The following is a 19,911-nucleotide window of genomic DNA, read 5'->3' on the forward strand; positions in this document are numbered from 1 at the left end:
TGTACTTTGCGGGATAGAACTGCAATTTCTTGCAATACATGTCGTATTTTTTGTAGAAAACTGCTATTTCTGGCAGAAAGCGTCAAATTTTTGAGGAGAAAACTGCAATTTCTGGGAGACGATGTCATATTTCCGAGAGAAAACGGGTATTTCTGGCAGAAAATGTCATTTTTTGAGCGAGAAATCTGGTATTTCTGGGAGAAAATGTCCTATTTTTGGACAGAATACTTGTATTTCTGGGAGGAAACGTCATATTCTTGGGGAGAAAACGGGCCCATCTGTTTGAAACGGCCGTATATTTTGGGAGAAACCGGGCATTTCTGGGAGGTGATGTTGTATTCTTGAGGAGAAAACTGTTGTTCCTGGGAAAATATGTCATATTTTGTATAGAAAACGGATGTTTCTGGGGGAAAATAGCATCAATTTGGGTAGTAAATTGTTATTTCTGGGAGGAAATGTCATCTACTTGGGACAAAACTGCAATTTCTGGGAGAAAATGTCATATTTCTGGGAGAAAATATCGTATTTCTGAAGAGAAAAGCGGTGTTCTTGTGTTAAAGATTTGTACTTTGCGGGATAGAACTGCAATTTCTTGCAATAAATGTCGTATTTTTTGTAGAAAACTGCTATTTCTGGCAGAAAGCGTCAAATTTTTGAGGAGAAAACTGCAATTTCTGGGAGACGATGTCATATTTCCGAGAGAAAACGGGTATTTCTGGCAGAAAATGTCATTTTTTGAGAGAGAAATCTGGTATTTCTGGGAGAAAATGTCCTATTTTTGGACAGAATACTTGTATTTCTGGGAGGAAACGTCATATTCTTGGGGAGAAAACGGGCCCATCTGTTTGAAACGGCCGTATATTTTGGGAGAAAACGGGCATTTCTGGGAGGTGATGCTGTATTCTTGAGAAGAAAACTGTTGTTCCTGGGAAAATATGTCATATTTTGTATAGAAAACGGATGTTTCTGGGGGAAAATATAATGTTTTTGGATAGTAAATTGTTATTTCTGGGAGGAAATGTCATCTACTTGGGACAAAACTGCAATTTCTGGGAGAAAATGTCATATTTCTGGGAGACAATATCGTATTTCTGAAGAGAAAAGCGGTGTTCTTGTGTGAAAATTTTGTATTTTGGGGGATAGAACTGCAATTTCTTGCAATAAATGTCATATTTTTTGTAGAAAACTGCTATTTCTGGCAGAAAGCGTCAAATTTTTGAGGAGAAAACTGCAATTTCTGGGAGACGATGTCATATTTCCGAGAGAAAACGGGTATTTCTGGCAGAAAATGTCATTTTTTGAGCGAGAAATCTGGTATTTCTGGGAGAAAATGTCCTATTTCTGGACAGAATACTTGTATTTCTGGGAGGAAACGTCATATTCTTGGGGAGAAAACGGGCCTGTTTGAAACGGCTGTACATTTTGGGAGAAACTGGGCATTTCTGGGAGGTGATGTTGTATTCTTGAGGAGAAAACTGTTGTTCCTGGGAAAATATGTCATATTTTGTATAGAAAACGGATGTTTCTGGGAGAAAATATCATGTTTTTGGGTAGTAAATTGTTATTTCTGGGAGGAAATGTCATCTACTTGGGACAAAACTGCAATTTCTGGGAGAAAATGTCATATTTCTGGGAGAAAATATCGTATTTCTGAAGAGAAAAGCGGTGTTCTTGTGTTAAAGATTTGTACTTTGCGGGATAGAACTGCAATTTCTTGCAATAAATGTCGTATTTTTTGTAGAAAACTGCTATTTCTGGCAGAAAGCGTCAAATTTTTGAGGAGAAAACTGCAATATCTGGGAGACGATGTCGTATTTCCGAGAGAAAACGGGTATTTCTGGCAGAAGATGTCATTTTTTGAGCGAGAAATCTGGTATTTCTGGGAGAAAATGTCCTATTTTTGGACAGAATACTTGTATTTCTGGGAGGAAACGTCATATTCTTGGGGAGAAAACGGGCCTGTTTGAAACGGCCGTATATTTTGGGAGAAACCGGGCATTTCTGGGAGGTGATGTTGTATTCTTGAGGAGAAAACTGTTGTTCCTGGGAAAATATGTCATATTTTGTATAGAAAACGGATGTTTCTGCGGGAAAATACCATCAATTTGGGTAGTAAATTGTTATTTCTGGGAGGAAATGTCATCTACTTGGGACAAAACTGCAATTTCTGGGAGAAAATGTCATATTTCTGGGAGAAAATATCGTATTTCTGAAGAGAAAAGTGGTGTTCTTGTGTTAAAGATTTGTACTTTGCGGGATAGAACTGCAATTTCTTGCAATAAATGTCGTATTTTTTGCAGAAAACTGCTATTTCTGGCAGAAAGCGTCAAATTTTTGAGGAGAAAACTGCAATTTCTGGGAGACGATGTCATATTTCCGAGAGAAAACGGGTATTTCTGGCAGAAAATGTCATTTTTTGAGCGAGAAATCTGGTATTTCTGGGAGAAAATGTCCTATTTTTGGACAGAATACTTGTATTTCTGGGAGGAAACGTCATATTCTTGGGGAGAAAACGGGCCTGTTTGAAACGGCCGTATATTTTGGGAGAAACCGGGCATTTCTGGGAGGTGATGTTGTATTCTTGAGGAGAAAACTGTTGTTCCTGGGAAAATATGTCATATTTTTTATAGAAAACGGATGTTTCTGGGGGAAAATATCATGTTTTTGGGTAGTAATTTTTATTTCTGGGAGGAAATGTCATCTACTTGGGACAAAACTGCAATTTCTGGGAGAAAATGTCATATTTCTGGGAGAAAATATCGTATTTCTGAAGAGAAAAGCGGTGTTCTTGTGTTAAAGATTTGTACTTTGCGGGATAGAACTGCAATTTCTTGCAATACATGTCGTATTTTTTGTAGAAAACTGCTATTTCTGGCAGAAAGCGTCAAATTTTTGAGGAGAAAACTTCAATTTCTGGGAGACGATGTCATATTTCCGAGAGAAAACGGGTATTTCTGGCAGAAAATGTCATTTTTTGAGAGAGAAATCTGGTATTTCTGGGAGAAAATGTCCTATTTTTGGACAGAATACTTGTATTTCTGGGAGGAAACGTCATATTCTTGGGGAGAAAACGGGCCCATCTGTTTGAAACGGCCGTATATTTTGGGAGAAAACGGGCATTTCTGGGAGGTGATGTTGTATTCTTGAGGAGAAAACTGTTGTTCCTGGGAAAATATGTCATATTTTGTATAGAAAACGGATGTTTCTGGGGGAAAATAGCATCAATTTGGGTAGTAAATTGTTATTTCTGGGAGGAAATGTCATCTACTTGGGACAAAACTGCAATTTCTGGGAGAAAATGTCATATTTCTGGGAGAAAATATCGTATTTCTGAAGAGAAAAGCGGTGTTCTTGTGTTAAAGATTTGTACTTTGCGGGATAGAACTGCAATTTCTTGCAATAAATGTCGTATTTTTTGTAGAAAACTGCTATTTCTGGCAGAAAGCGTCAAATTTTTGAGGAGAAAACTGCAATTTCTGGGAGACGATGTCATATTTCCGAGAGAAAACGGGTATTTCTGGCAGAAAATGTCATTTTTTGAGAGAGAAATCTGGTATTTCTGGGAGAAAATGTCCTATTTTTGGACAGAATACTTGTATTTCTGGGAGGAAACGTCATATTCTTGGGGAGAAAACGGGCCCATCTGTTTGAAACGGCCGTATATTTTGGGAGAAAACGGGCATTTCTGGGAGGTGATGCTGTATTCTTGAGAAGAAAACTGTTGTTCCTGGGAAAATATGTCATATTTTGTATAGAAAACGGATGTTTCTGGGGGAAAATATAATGTTTTTGGATAGTAAATTGTTATTTCTGGGAGGAAATGTCATCTACTTGGGACAAAACTGCAATTTCTGGGAGAAAATGTCATATTTCTGGGAGACAATATCGTATTTCTGAAGAGAAAAGCGGTGTTCTTGTGTGAAAATTTTGTATTTTGGGGGATAGAACTGCAATTTCTTGCAATAAATGTCATATTTTTTGTAGAAAACTGCTATTTCTGGCAGAAAGCGTCAAATTTTTGAGGAGAAAACTGCAATTTCTGGGAGACGATGTCATATTTCCGAGAGAAAACGGGTATTTCTGGCAGAAAATGTCATTTTTTGAGCGAGAAATCTGGTATTTCTGGGAGAAAATGTCCTATTTTTGGACAGAATACTTGTATTTCTGGGAGGAAACGTCATATTCTTGGGGAGAAAACGGGCCTGTTTGAAACGGCTGTACATTTTGGGAGAAACTGGGCATTTCTGGGAGGTGATGTTGTATTCTTGAGGAGAAAACTGTTGTTCCTGGGAAAATATGTCATATTTTGTATAGAAAACGGATGTTTCTGGGGGAAAATAGCATCAATTTGGGTAGTAAATTGTTATTTCTGGGAGGAAATGTCATCTACTTGGGACAAAACTGCAATTTCTGGGAGAAAATGTCATATTTCTGGGAGAAAATATCGTATTTCTGAAGAGAAAAGCGGTGTTCTTGTGTTAAAGATTTGTACTTTGCGGGATAGAACTGCAATTTCTTGCAATAAATGTCGTATTTTTTGCAGAAAACTGCTATTTCTGGCAGAAAGCGTCAAATTTTTGAGGAGAAAACTGCAATTTCTGGGAGACGATGTCATATTTCCGAGAGAAAACGGGTATTTCTGGCAGAAAATGTCATTTTTTGAGAGAGAAATCTGGTATTTCTGGGAGAAAATGTCCTATTTTTGGACAGAATACTTGTATTTCTGGGAGGAAACGTCATATTCTTGGGGAGAAAACGGGCCCATCTGTTTGAAACGGCCGTATATTTTGGGAGAAAACGGGCATTTCTGGGAGGTGATGTTGTATTCTTGAGAAGAAAACTGTTGTTCCTGGGAAAATATGTCATATTTTTTATAGAAAACGGATGTTTCTGGGGGAAAATATCATGTTTTTGGGTAGTAAATTGTTATTTCTGGGAGGAAATGTCATCTACTTGGGACAAAACTGCAATTTCTGGGAGAAAATGTCATATTTCTGGGAGAAAATATCGTATTTCTGAAGAGAAAAGCGGTGTTCTTGTGTTAAAGATTTGTACTTTGCGGGATAGAACTGCAATTTCTTGCAATAAATGTCGTATTTTTTGTAGAAAACTGCTATTTCTGGCAGAAAGCGTCAAATTTTTGAGGAGAAAACTGCAATATCTGGGAGACGATGTCGTATTTCCGAGAGAAAACGGGTATTTCTGGCAGAAGATGTCATTTTTTGAGAGAGAAATCTGGTATTTCTGGGAGAAAATGTCCTATTTTTGGACAGAATACTTGTATTTCTGGGAGGAAACGTCATATTCTTGGGGAGAAAACGGGCCCATCTGTTTGAAACGGCCGTATATTTTGGGAGAAACCGGGCATTTCTGGGAGGTGATGTCGTATTCTTGAGGAGAAAACTGTTGTTCCTGGGAAAATATGTCATATTTTGTATAGAAAACGGATGTTTCTGGGGGAAAATAGCATCAATTTGGGTAGTAAATTGTTATTTCTGGGAGGAAATGTCATCTACTTGGGACAAAACTGCAATTTCTGGGAGAAAATGTCATATTTCTGGGAGAAAATATCGTATTTCTGAAGAGAAAAGCGGTGTTCTTGTGTTAAAGATTTGTACTTTGCGGGATAGAACTGCAATTTCTTGCAATAAATGTCGTATTTTTTGCAGAAAACTGCTATTTCTGGCAGAAAGCGTCAAATTTTTGAGGAGAAAACTGCAATTTCTGGGAGACGATGTCATATTTCCGAGAGAAAACGGGTATTTCTGGCAGAAAATGTCATTTTTTGAGAGAGAAATCTGGTATTTCTGGGAGAAAATGTCCTATTTTTGGACAGAATACTTGTATTTCTGGGAGGAAACGGCATATTCTTGGGGAGAAATCGGGCCTGTTTGAAACGGCTGTATATTTTGGGAGAAACCGGGCATTTCTGGGAGGTGATGTTGTATTCTTGAGGAGAAAACTGTTGTTCCTGGGAAAATATGTCATATTTTTTATAGAAAACGGATGTTTCTGGGGGAAAATATCATGTTTTTGGGTAGTAAATTGTTATTTCTGGGAGGAAATGTCATCTACTTGGGACAAAACTGCAATTTCTGGGAGAAAATGTCATATTTCTGGGAGAAAATATCGTATTTCTGAAGAGAAAAGCGGTGTTCTTGTGTTAAAGATTTGTACTTTGCGGGATAGAACTGCAATTTCTTGCAATACATGTCGTATTTTTTGTAGAAAACTGCTATTTCTGGCAGAAAGCGTCAAATTTTTGAGGAGAAAACTGCAATTTCTGGGAGACGATGTCATATTTCCGAGAGAAAACGGGTATTTCTGGCAGAAAATGTCATTTTTTGAGAGAGAAATCTGGTATTTCTGGGAGAAAATGTCCTATTTTTGGACAGAATACTTGTATTTCTGGGAGGAAACGTCATATTCTTGGGGAGAAAACGGGCCCATCTGTTTGAAACGGCCGTATATTTTGGGAGAAAACGGGCATTTCTGGGAGGTGATGTTGTATTCTTGAGGAGAAAACTGTTGTTCCTGGGAAAATATGTCATATTTTGTATAGAAAACGGATGTTTCTGGGGGAAAATAGCATCAATTTGGGTAGTAAATTGTTATTTCTGGGAGGAAATGTCATCTACTTGGGACAAAACTGCAATTTCTGGGAGAAAATGTCATATTTCTGGGAGAAAATATCGTATTTCTGAAGAGAAAAGCGGTGTTCTTGTGTTAAAGATTTGTACTTTGCGGGATAGAACTGCAATTTCTTGCAATAAATGTCGTATTTTTTGTAGAAAACTGCTATTTCTGGCAGAAAGCGTCAAATTTTTGAGGAGAAAACTGCAATTTCTGGGAGACGATGTCATATTTCCGAGAGAAAACGGGTATTTCTGGCAGAAAATGTCATTTTTTGAGAGAGAAATCTGGTATTTCTGGGAGAAAATGTCCTATTTTTGGACAGAATACTTGTATTTCTGGGAGGAAACGTCATATTCTTGGGGAGAAAACGGGCCCATCTGTTTGAAACGGCCGTATATTTTGGGAGAAAACGGGCATTTCTGGGAGGTGATGCTGTATTCTTGAGAAGAAAACTGTTGTTCCTGGGAAAATATGTCATATTTTGTATAGAAAACGGATGTTTCTGGGGGAAAATATAATGTTTTTGGATAGTAAATTGTTATTTCTGGGAGGAAATGTCATCTACTTGGGACAAAACTGCAATTTCTGGGAGAAAATGTCATATTTCTGGGAGACAATATCGTATTTCTGAAGAGAAAAGCGGTGTTCTTGTGTGAAAATTTTGTATTTTGGGGGATAGAACTGCAATTTCTTGCAATAAATGTCATATTTTTTGTAGAAAACTGCTATTTCTGGCAGAAAGCGTCAAATTTTTGAGGAGAAAACTGCAATTTCTGGGAGACGATGTCATATTTCCGAGAGAAAAGGGGTATTTCTGGCAGAAAATGTCATTTTTTGAGAGAGAAATCTGGTATTTCTGGGAGAAAATGTCCTATTTTTGGACAGAATACTTGTATTTCTGGGAGGAAACGTCATATTCTTGGGGAGAAAACGGGCCTGTTTGAAACGGCTGTATATTTTGGGAGAAAACGGGCATTTCTGGGAGGTGATGTTGTATTCTTGAGGAGAAAACTGTTGTTCCTGGGAAAATATGTCATATTTTGTATAGAAAACGGATGTTTCTGGGGGAAAATATCATGTTTTTGGGTAGTAAATTGTTATTTCTGGGAGGAAATGTCATCTACTTGGGACAAAACTGCAATTTCTGGGAGAAAATGTCATATTTCTGGGAGAAAATATCGTATTTCTGAAGAGAAAAGCGGTGTTCTTGTGTTAAAGATTTGTACTTTGCGGGATAGAACTGCAATTTCTTGCAATAAATGTCGTATTTTTTGCAGAAAACTGCTATTTCTGGCAGAAAGCGTCAAATTTTTGAGGAGAAAACTGCAATTTCTGGGAGACGATGTCATATTTCCGAGAGAAAAGGGGTATTTCTGGCAGAAAATGTCATTTTTTGAGAGAGAAATCTGGTATTTCTGGGAGAAAATGTCCTATTTTTGGACAGAATACTTGTATTTCTGGGAGGAAACGTCATATTCTTGGGGAGAAATCGGGCCTGTTTGAAACGGCTGTATATTTTGGGAGAAACCGGGCATTTCTGGGAGGTGATGTTGTATTCTTGAGGAGAAAACTGTTGTTCCTGGGAAAATATGTCATATTTTTTATAGAAAACGGATGTTTCTGGGGGAAAATATCATGTTTTTGGGTAGTAAATTGTTATTTCTGGGAGGAAATGTCATCTACTTGGGACAAAACTGCAATTTCTGGGAGAAAATGTCATATTTCTGGGAGAAAATATCGTATTTCTGAAGAGAAAAGCGGTGTTCTTGTGTTAAAGATTTGTACTTTGCGGGATAGAACTGCAATTTCTTGCAATACATGTCGTATTTTTTGTAGAAAACTGCTATTTCTGGCAGAAAGCGTCAAATTTTTGAGGAGAAAACTGCAATTTCTGGGAGACGATGTCATATTTCCGAGAGAAAACGGGTATTTCTGGCAGAAAATGTCATTTTTTGAGAGAGAAATCTGGTATTTCTGGGAGAAAATGTCCTATTTTTGGACAGAATACTTGTATTTCTGGGAGGAAACGTCATATTCTTGGGGAGAAAACGGGCCCATCTGTTTGAAACGGCCGTATATTTTGGGAGAAAACGGGCATTTCTGGGAGGTGATGTTGTATTCTTGAGGAGAAAACTGTTGTTCCTGGGAAAATATGTCATATTTTGTATAGAAAACGGATGTTTCTGGGGGAAAATAGCATCAATTTGGGTAGTAAATTGTTATTTCTGGGAGGAAATGTCATCTACTTGGGACAAAACTGCAATTTCTGGGAGAAAATGTCATATTTCTGGGAGAAAATATCGTATTTCTGAAGAGAAAAGCGGTGTTCTTGTGTGAAAATTTTGTATTTTGGGGGATAGAACTGCTATTTCTTGCAATAAATGTCATATTTTTTGTAGAAAACTGCTATTTCTGGCAGAAAGCGTCAAATTTTTGAGGAGAAAACTGCAATTTCTGGGAGACGATGTCATATTTCCGAGAGAAAACGGGTATTTCTGGCAGAAAATGTCATTTTTTGAGCAAGAAATCTGGTATTTCTGGGAGAAAATGTCCTATTTTTGGACAGAATACTTGTATTTCTGGGAGGAAACGTCATATTCTTGGGGAGAAAACGGGCCTGTTTGAAACGGCTGTATATTTTGGGAGAAACTGGGCATTTCTGGGAGGTGATGTTGTATTCTTGAGGAGAAAACTGTTGTTCCTGGGAAAATATGTCATATTTTGTATAGAAAACGGATGTTTCTGGGGGAAAATATCATGTTTTTGGGTAGTAAATTGTTATTTCTGGGAGGAAATGTCATCTACTTGGGACAAAACTGCAATTTCTGGGAGAAAATGTCATATTTCTGGGAGAAAATATCGTATTTCTGAAGAGAAAAGCGGTGTTCTTGTGTTAAAGATTTGTACTTTGCGGGATAGAACTGCAATTTCTTGCAATAAATGTCGTATTTTTTGCAGAAAACTGCTATTTCTGGCAGAAAGCGTCAAATTTTTGAGGAGAAAACTGCAATTTCTGGGAGACGATGTCATATTTCCGAGAGAAAACGGGTATTTCTGGCAGAAAATGTCATTTTTTGAGAGAGAAATCTGGTATTTCTGGGAGAAAATGTCCTATTTTTGGACAGAATACTTGTATTTCTGGGAGGAAACGTCATATTCTTGGGGAGAAAACGGGCCCATCTGTTTGAAACGGCTGTATATTTTGGGAGAAACCGGGCATTTCTGGGAGGTGATGTTGTATTCTTGAGGAGAAAACTGTTGTTCCTGGGAAAATATGTCATATTTTGTATAGAAAACGGATGTTTCTGGGGGAAAATAGCATCAATTTGGGTAGTAAATTGTTATTTCTGGGAGGAAATGTCATCTACTTGGGACAAAACTGCAATTTCTGGGAGAAAATGTCATATTTCTGAGAGAAAATATCGTATTTCTGAAGAGAAAAGAGGTGTTCTTGCGTTGAAGATTTGTATTTAGGGGGATAGAACTGCAATTTCTTGCAATAAATGTCGTATTTTTTGCAGAAAACTGCTATTTCTGGCAGAAAGCGTCAAATTTTTGAGGAGAAAACTGCAATTTCTGGGAGACGATGTCATATTTCCGAGAGAAAACGGGTATTTCTGGCAGAAAATGTCATTTTTTGAGAGAGAAATCTGGTATTTCTGGGAGAAAATGTCCTATTTTTGGACAGAATACTTGTATTTCTGGGAGGAAACGTCATATTCTTGGGGAGAAAACGGGCCCATCTGTTTGAAACGGCCGTATATTTTGGGAGAAAACGGGCATTTCTGGGAGGTGATGCTGTATTCTTGAGAAGAAAACTGTTGTTCCTGGGAAAATATGTCATATTTTGTATAGAAAACGGATGTTTCTGGGGGAAAATATAATGTTTTTGGATAGTAAATTGTTATTTCTGGGAGGAAATGTCATCTACTTGGGACAAAACTGCAATTTCTGGGAGAAAATGTCATTTCTGGGAGACAATATCGTATTTCTGAAGAGAAAAGCGGTGTTCTTGTGTGAAAATTTTGTATTTTGGGGGATAGAACTGCAATTTCTTGCAATAAATGTCATATTTTTTGTAGAAAACTGCTATTTCTGGCAGAAAGCGTCAAATTTTTGAGGAGAAAACTGCAATTTCTGGGAGACGATGTCATATTTCCGAGAGAAAACGGGTATTTCTGGCAGAAAATGTCATTTTTTGAGAGAGAAATCTGGTATTTCTGGGAGAAAATGTCCTATTTTTGGACAGAATACTTGTATTTCTGGGAGGAAACGTCATATTCTTGGGGAGAAAACGGGCCTGTTTGAAACGGCTGTATATTTTGGGAGAAACTGGGCATTTCTGGGAGGTGATGTTGTATTCTTGAGGAGAAAACTGTTGTTCCTGGGAAAATATGTCATATTTTGTATAGAAAACGGATGTTTCTGGGGGAAAATATCATGTTTTTGGACAGTAAATTGTTATTTCTGGGAGGAAATGTCATCTACTTGGGACAAAACTGCAATTTCTGGGAGAAAATGTCATATTTCTGGGAGAAAATATCGTATTTCTGAAGAGAAAAGCGGTGTTCTTGTGTTAAAGATTTGTACTTTGCGGGATAGAACTGCAATTTCTTGCAATAAATGTCGTATTTTTTGCAGAAAACTGCTATTTCTGGCAGAAAGCGTCAAATTTTTGAGGAGAAAACTGCAATTTCTGGGAGACGATGTCATATTTCCGAGAGAAAACGGGTATTTCTGGCAGAAAATGTCATTTTTTGAGAGAGAAATCTGGTATTTCTGGGAGAAAATGTCCTATTTTTGGACAGAATACTTGTATTTCTGGGAGGAAACGTCATATTCTTGGGGAGAAATCGGGCCTGTTTGAAACGGCTGTATATTTTGGGAGAAACCGGGCATTTCTGGGAGGTGATGTTGTATTCTTGAGGAGAAAACTGTTGTTCCTGGGAAAATATGTCATATTTTGTATAGAAAACGGATGTTTCTGGGGGAAAATAGCATCAATTTGGGTAGTAAATTGTTATTTCTGGGAGGAAATGTCATCTACTTGGGACAAAACTGCAATTTCTGGGAGAAAATGTCATATTTCTGGGAGAAAATATCGTATTTCTGAAGAGAAAAGAGGTGTTCTTGCGTTGAAGATTTGTATTTAGGGGGATAGAACTGCAATTTCTTGCAATAAATGTTGTATTTTTTGCAGAAAACTGCTATTTCTGGCAGAAAGCGTCAAATTTTTGAGGAGAAAACTGCAATTTCTGGGAGACGATGTCATATTTCCGAGAGAAAACGGGTATTTCTGGCAGAAAATGTCATTTTTTGAGAGAGAAATCTGGTATTTCTGGGAGAAAATGTCCTATTTTTGGACAGAATACTTGTATTTCTGGGAGGAAACGTCATATTCTTGGGGAGAAATCGGGCCTGTTTGAAACGGCTGTATATTTTGGGAGAAACCGGGCATTTCTGGGAGGTGATGTTGTATTCTTGAGGAGAAAACTGTTGTTCCTGGGAAAATATGTCATATTTTGTATAGAAAACAGATGTTTCTGGGGGAAAATATCATGTTTTTGGGTAGTAAATGGTTATTTCTGGGAGGAAATGTCATCTACTTGGGACAAAACTGCAATTTCTGGGAGAAAATGTCATATTTCTGGGAGAAAATATCGTATTTCTGAAGAGAAAAGAGGTGTTCTTGTGAGAAAATTTTGTATTTTGGGGGATAGAACTGCAATTTCTTGCAATAAATGTCGTATTTTTTGTAGAAAACTGCTATTTCTGGCAGAAAGCGTCAAATTTTTGAGGAGAAAACTGCAATTTCTGGGAGACGATGTCATATTTCCGAGAGAAAACGGGTATTTCTGGCAGAAATTGTCATTTTTTGAGCAAGAAATCTGGTATTTCTGGGAGAAAATGTCCTATTTTTGGACAGAATACTTGTATTTCTGGGAGGAAACGTCATATTCTTGGGGAGAAAACGGGCCTGTTTGAAACGGCTGTATATTTTGGGAGAAACTGGGCATTTCTGGGAGGTGATGTTGTATTCTTGAGGAGAAAACTGTTGTTCCTGGGAAAATATGTCATATTTTGTATAGAAAACGGATGTTTCTGGGGGAAAATATCATGTTTTTGGGTAGTAAATTGTTATTTCTGGGAGGAAATGTCATCTACTTGGGACAAAACTGCAATTTCTGGGAGAAAATGTCATATTTCTGGGAGAAAATATCGTATTTCTGAAGAGAAAAGCGGTGTTCTTGTGTTAAAGATTTGTACTTTGCGGGATAGAACTGCAATTTCTTGCAATAAATGTCGTATTTTTTGCAGAAAACTGCTATTTCTGGCAGAAAGCGTCAAATTTTTGAGGAGAAAACTGCAATTTCTGGGAGACGATGTCGTATTTCCGAGAGAAAACGGGTATTTCTGGCAGAAAATGTCATTTTTTGAGAGAGAAATCTGGTATTTCTGGGAGAAAATGTCCTATTTTTGGACAGAATACTTGTATTTCTGGGAGGAAACGTCATATTCTTGGGGAGAAATCGGGCCCATCTGTTTGAAACGGCCGTATATTTTGGGAGAAAACGGGCATTTCTGGGAGGTGATGCTGTATTCTTGAGAAGAAAACTGTTGTTCCTGGGAAAATATGTCATATTTTGTATAGAAAACGGATGTTTCTGGGGGAAAATATAATGTTTTTGGATAGTAAATTGTTATTTCTGGGAGGAAATGTCATCTACTTGGGACAAAACTGCAATTTCTGGGAGAAAATGTCATATTTCTGGGAGACAATATCGTATTTCTGAAGAGAAAAGCGGTGTTCTTGTGTGAAAATTTTGTATTTTGGGGGATAGAACTGCAATTTCTTGCAATAAATGTCATATTTTTTGTAGAAAACTGCTATTTCTGGCAGAAAGCGTCAAATTTTTGAGGAGAAAACTGCAATTTCTGGGAGACGATGTCATATTTCCGAGAGAAAACGGGTATTTCTGGCAGAAGATGTCATTTTTTGAGAGAGAAATCTGGTATTTCTGGGAGAAAATGTCCTATTTTTGGACAGAATACTTGTATTTCTGGGAGGAAACGTCATATTCTTGGGGAGAAAACGGGCCTGTTTGAAACGGCTGTATATTTTGGGAGAAACTGGGCATTTCTGGGAGGTGATGTTGTATTCTTGAGGAGAAAACTGTTGTTCCTGGGAAAATATGTCATATTTTGTATAGAAAATGGATGTTTCTGGGGGAAAATATCATGTTTTTGGACAGTAAATTGTTATTTCTGGGAGGAAATGTCATCTACTTGGGACAAAACTGCAATTTCTGGGAGAAAATGTCATATTTCTGGGAGAAAATATCGTATTTCTGAAGAGAAAAGCGGTGTTCTTGTGTTAAAGATTTGTACTTTGCGGGATAGAACTGCAATTTCTTGCAATAAATGTCGTATTTTTTGCAGAAAACTGCTATTTCTGGCAGAAAGCGTCAAATTTTTGAGGAGAAAACTGCAATTTCTGGGAGACGATGTCATATTTCCGAGAGAAAACGGGTATTTCTGGCAGAAAATGTCATTTTTTGAGAGAGAAATCTGGTATTTCTGGGAGAAAATGTCCTATTTTTGGACAGAATACTTGTATTTCTGGGAGGAAACGTCATATTCTTGGGGAGAAATCGGGCCTGTTTGAAACGGCTGTATATTTTGGGAGAAACCGGGCATTTCTGGGAGGTGATGTTGTATTCTTGAGGAGAAAACTGTTGTTCCTGGGAAAATATGTCATATTTTGTATAGAAAACGGATGTTTCTGGGGGAAAATAGCATCAATTTGGGTAGTAAATTGTTATTTCTGGGAGGAAATGTCATCTACTTGGGACAAAACTGCAATTTCTGGGAGAAAATGTCATATTTCTGGGAGAAAATATCGTATTTCTGAAGAGAAAAGAGGTGTTCTTGCGTTGAAGATTTGTATTTAGGGGGATAGAACTGCAATTTCTTGCAATAAATGTTGTATTTTTTGCAGAAAACTGCTATTTCTGGCAGAAAGCGTCAAATTTTTGAGGAGAAAACTGCAATTTCTGGGAGACGATGTCATATTTCCGAGAGAAAACGGGTATTTCTGGCAGAAAATGTCATTTTTTGAGAGAGAAATCTGGTATTTCTGGGAGAAAATGTCCTATTTTTGGACAGAATACTTGTATTTCTGGGAGGAAACGTCATATTCTTGGGGAGAAAACGGGCCCATCTGTTTGAAACGGCCGTATATTTTGGGAGAAAACGGGCATTTCTGGGAGGTGATGCTGTATTCTTGAGAAGAAAACTGTTGTTCCTGGGAAAATATGTCATATTTTGTATAGAAAACGGATGTTTCTGGGGGAAAATATAATGTTTTTGGATAGTAAATTGTTATTTCTGGGAGGAAATGTCATCTACTTGGGACAAAACTGCAATTTCTGGGAGAAAATGTCATATTTCTGGGAGACAATATCGTATTTCTGAAGAGAAAAGCGGTGTTCTTGTGTGAAAATTTTGTATTTTGGGGGATAGAACTGCAATTTCTTGCAATAAATGTCATATTTTTTGTAGAAAACTGCTATTTCTGGCAGAAAGCGTCAAATTTTTGAGGAGAAAACTGCAATTTCTGGGAGACGATGTCATATTTCCGAGAGAAAACGGGTATTTCTGGCAGAAAATGTCATTTTTTGAGAGAGAAATCTGGTATTTCTGGGAGAAAATGTCCTATTTTTGGACAGAATACTTGTATTTCTGGGAGGAAACGTCATATTCTTGGGGAGAAAACGGGCCTGTTTGAAACGGCTGTATATTTTGGGAGAAACTGGGCATTTCTGGGAGGTGATGTTGTATTCTTGAGGAGAAAACTGTTGTTCCTGGGAAAATATGTCATATTTTGTATAGAAAACGGATGTTTCTGGGGGAAAATATCATGTTTTTGGACAGTAAATTGTTATTTCTGGGAGGAAATGTCATCTACTTGGGACAAAACTGCAATTTCTGGGAGAAAATGTCATATTTCTGGGAGAAAATATCGTATTTCTGAAGAGAAAAGCGGTGTTCTTGTGTTAAAGATTTGTACTTTGCGGGATAGAACTGCAATTTCTTGCAATAAATGTCGTATTTTTTGCAGAAAACTGCTATTTCTGGCAGAAAGCGTCAAATTTTTGAGGAGAAAACTGCAATTTCTGGGAGACGATGTCATATTTCCGAGAGAAAACGGGTATTTCTGGCAGAAAATGTCATTTTTTGAGAGAGAAATCTGGTATTTCTGGGAGAAAATGTCCTATTTTTGGACAGAATACTTGTATTTCTGGGAGGAAACGTCATATTCTTGGGGAGAAATCGGGCCTGTTTGAAACGGCTGTATATTTTGGGAGAAACCGGGCATTTCTGGGAGGTGATGTTGTATTCTTGAGGAGAAAACTGTTGTTCCTGGGAAAATATGTCATATTTTGTATAGAAAACGGATGTTTCTGGGGGAAAATAGCATCAATTTGGGTAGTAAATTGTTATTTCTGGGAGGAAATGTCATCTACTTGGGACAAAACTGCAATTTCTGGGAGAAAATGTCATATTTCTGGGAGAAAATATCGTATTTCTGAAGAGAAAAGAGGTGTTCTTGCGTTGAAGATTTGTATTTAGGGGGATAGAACTGCAATTTCTTGCAATAAATGTTGTATTTTTTGCAGAAAACTGCTATTTCTGGCAGAAAGCGTCAAATTTTTGAGGAGAAAACTGCAATTTCTGGGAGACGATGTCATATTTCCGAGAGAAAACGGGTATTTCTGGCAGAAAATGTCATTTTTTGAGAGAGAAATCTGGTATTTCTGGGAGAAAATGTCCTATTTTTGGACAGAATACTTGTATTTCTGGGAGGAAACGTCATATTCTTGGGGAGAAATCGGGCCTGTTTGAAACGGCTGTATATTTTGGGAGAAACCGGGCATTTCTGGGAGGTGATGTTGTATTCTTGAGGAGAAAACTGTTGTTCCTGGGAAAATATGTCATATTTTGTATAGAAAACAGATGTTTCTGGGGGAAAATATCATGTTTTTGGGTAGTAAATTGTTATTTCTGGGAGGAAATGTCATCTACTTGGGACAAAACTGCAATTTCTGGGAGAAAATGTCATATTTCTGGGAGAAAATATCGTATTTCTGAAGAGAAAAGAGGTGTTCTTGTGAGAAAATTTTGTATTTTGGGGGATAGAACTGCAATTTCTTGCAATAAATGTCGTATTTTTTGCAGAAAAATGCTATTTCTGGCAGAAAGCGTCAAATTTTTGAGGAGAAAACTGCAATTTCTGGGAGACGATGTCATATTTCCGAGAGAAAAGGGGTATTTCTGGCAGAAAATGTCATTTTTTGAGAGAGAAATCTGGTATTTCTGGGAGAAAATGTCCTATTTTTGGACAGAATACTTGTATTTCTGGGAGGAAACGTCATATTCTTGGGGAGAAAACGGGCCCATCTGTTTGAAACGGCCGTATATTTTGGGAGAAAACGGGCATGTCTGGGAGGTGATGTCGTATTCTTGAGGAGAAAACTGTTGTTCCTGGGAAAATATGTCATATTTTGTATAGAAAACGGATGTTTCTGGGGGAAAATATCATGTTTTTGGGTAGTAAATTGTTATTTCTGGGAGGAAATGTCATCTACTTGGGACAAAACTGCAATTTCTGGGAGAAAATGTCATGTTTCTGGGAGAAAATATCGTATTTCTGAAGAGAAAAGAGGTGTTCTTGTGTTAAAGATTTGTACTTTGCGGGATAGAACTGCAATTTCTTGCAATAAATGTCGTATTTTTTGTAGAAAACTGCTATTTCTGGCAGAAAGCGTCAAATTTTTGAGGAGAAAACTGCAATTTCTGGGAGACGATGTCATATTTCCGAGAGAAAAAGGGTATTTCTGGCAGAAAATGTCATTTTTTGAGAGAGAAATCTGGTATTTCTGGGAGAAAATGTCCTATTTTTGGACAGAATACTTGTATTTCTGGGAGGAAACGTCATATTCTTGGGGAGAAAACGGGCCCATCTGTTTGAAACGGCCGTATATTTTGGGAGAAAACGGGCATTTCTGGGAGGTGATGCTGTATTCTTGAGAAGAAAACTGTTGTTCCTGGGAAAATATGTCATATTTTGTATAGAAAACGGATGTTTCTGGGGGAAAATATCATGTTTTTGGATAGTAAATTGTTATTTCTGGGAGGAAATGTCATCTACTTGGGACAAAACTGCAATTTCTGGGAGAAAATGTCATATTTCTGGGAGACAATATCGTATTTCTGAAGAGAAAAGCGGTGTTCTTGTGTGAAAATTTTGTATTTTGGGGGATAGAACTGCAATTTCTTGCAATAAATGTCATATTTTTTGTAGAAAACTGCTATTTCTGGCAGAAAGCGTCAAATTTTTGAGGAGAAAACTGCAATTTCTGGGAGACGATGTCATATTTCCGAGAGAAAACGGGTATTTCTGGCAGAAAATGTCATTTTTTGAGAGAGAAATCTGGTATTTCTGGGAGAAAATGTCCTATTTTTGGACAGAATACTTGTATTTCTGGGAGGAAACGTCATATTCTTGGGGAGAAAACGGGCCTGTTTGAAACGGCTGTATATTTTGGGAGAAACTGGGCATTTCTGGGAGGTGATGTTGTATTCTTGAGGAGAAAACTGTTGTTCCTGGGAAAATATGTCATATTTTGTATAGAAAACGGATGTTTCTGGGGGAAAATAGCATCAATTTGGGTAGTAAATTGTTATTTCTGGGAGGAAATGTCATCTACTTGGGACAAAACTGCAATTTCTGGGAGAAAATGTCATATTTCTGGGAGAAAATATCGTATTTCTGAAGAGAAAAGCGGTGTTTTTGTGTTAAAGATTTGTACTTTGCGGGATAGAACTGCAATTTCTTGCAATAAATGTCGTATTTTTTGCAGAAAACTGCTATTTCTGGCAGAAAGCGTCAAATTTTTGAGGAGAAAACTGCAATTTCTGGGAGACGATGTCATATTTCCGAGAGAAAACGGGTATTTCTGGCAGAAAATGTCATTTTTTGAGAGAGAAATCTGGTATTTCTGGGAGAAAATGTCCTATTTTTGGACAGAATACTTGTATTTCTGGGAGGAAACGTCATATTCTTGGGGAGAAATCGGGCCTGTTTGAAACGGCTGTATATTTTGGGAGAAACCGGGCATTTCTGGGAGGTGATGTTGTATTCTTGAGGAGAAAACTGTTGTTCCTGGGAAAATATGTCATATTTTGTATAGAAAACGGATGTTTCTGGGGGAAAATAGCATCAATTTGGGTAGTAAATTGTTATTTCTGGGAGGAAATGTCATCTACTTGGGACAAAACTGCAATTTCTGGGAGAAAATGTCATATTTCTGGGAGAAAATATCGTATTTCTGAAGAGAAAAGAGGTGTTCTTGCGTTGAAGATTTGTATTTAGGGGGATAGAACTGCAATTTCTTGCAATAAATGTTGTATTTTTTGCAAAAAACTGCTATTTCTGGCAGAAAGCGTCAAATTTTTGAGGAGAAAACTGCAATTTCTGGGAGACGATGTCATATTTCCGAGAGAAAAGGGGTATTTCTGGCAGAAAATGTCATTTTTTGAGAGAGAAATCTGGTATTTCTGGGAGAAAATGTCCTATTTTTGGACAGAATACTTGTATTTCTGGGAGGAAACGTCATATTCCTGGGGAGAAAACGGGCCCATCTGTTTGAAACGGCCGTATATTTTGGGAGAAAACGGGCATGTCTGGGAGGTGATGTCGTATTCTTGAGGAGAAAACTGTTGTTCCTGGGAAAATATGTCATATTTTGTATAGAAAACGGATGTTTCTGGGGGAAAATATCATGTTTTTGGGTAGTAAATGGTTATTTCTGGGAGGAAATGTCATCTACTTGGGACAAAACTGCAATTTCTGGGAGAAAATGTCATATTTCTGAGAGAAAATATCGTATTTCTGAAGAGAAAAGAGGTGTTCTTGCGTTGAAGATTTGTATTTAGGGGGATAGAACTGCAATTTCTTGCAATAAATGTCGTATTTTTTGCAGAAAACTGCTATTTCTGGCAGAAAGCGTCAAATTTTTGAGGAGAAAACTGCAATTTCTGGGAGACGATGTCATATTTCCGAGAGAAAAGGGGTATTTCTGGCAGAAAATGTCATTTATTGAGAGAGAAATCTGGTATTTCTGGGAGAAAATGTCCTATTTTTGGACAGAATACTTGTATTTCTGGGAGGAAACGTCATATTCTTGGGGAGAAATCGGGCCTGTTTGAAAC

This window comes from Lagopus muta (assembly GCF_023343835.1).
Source record: "Lagopus muta isolate bLagMut1 chromosome W unlocalized genomic scaffold, bLagMut1 primary SUPER_W_unloc_1, whole genome shotgun sequence".
Lineage (NCBI taxonomy): Eukaryota > Metazoa > Chordata > Aves > Galliformes > Phasianidae > Lagopus > Lagopus muta.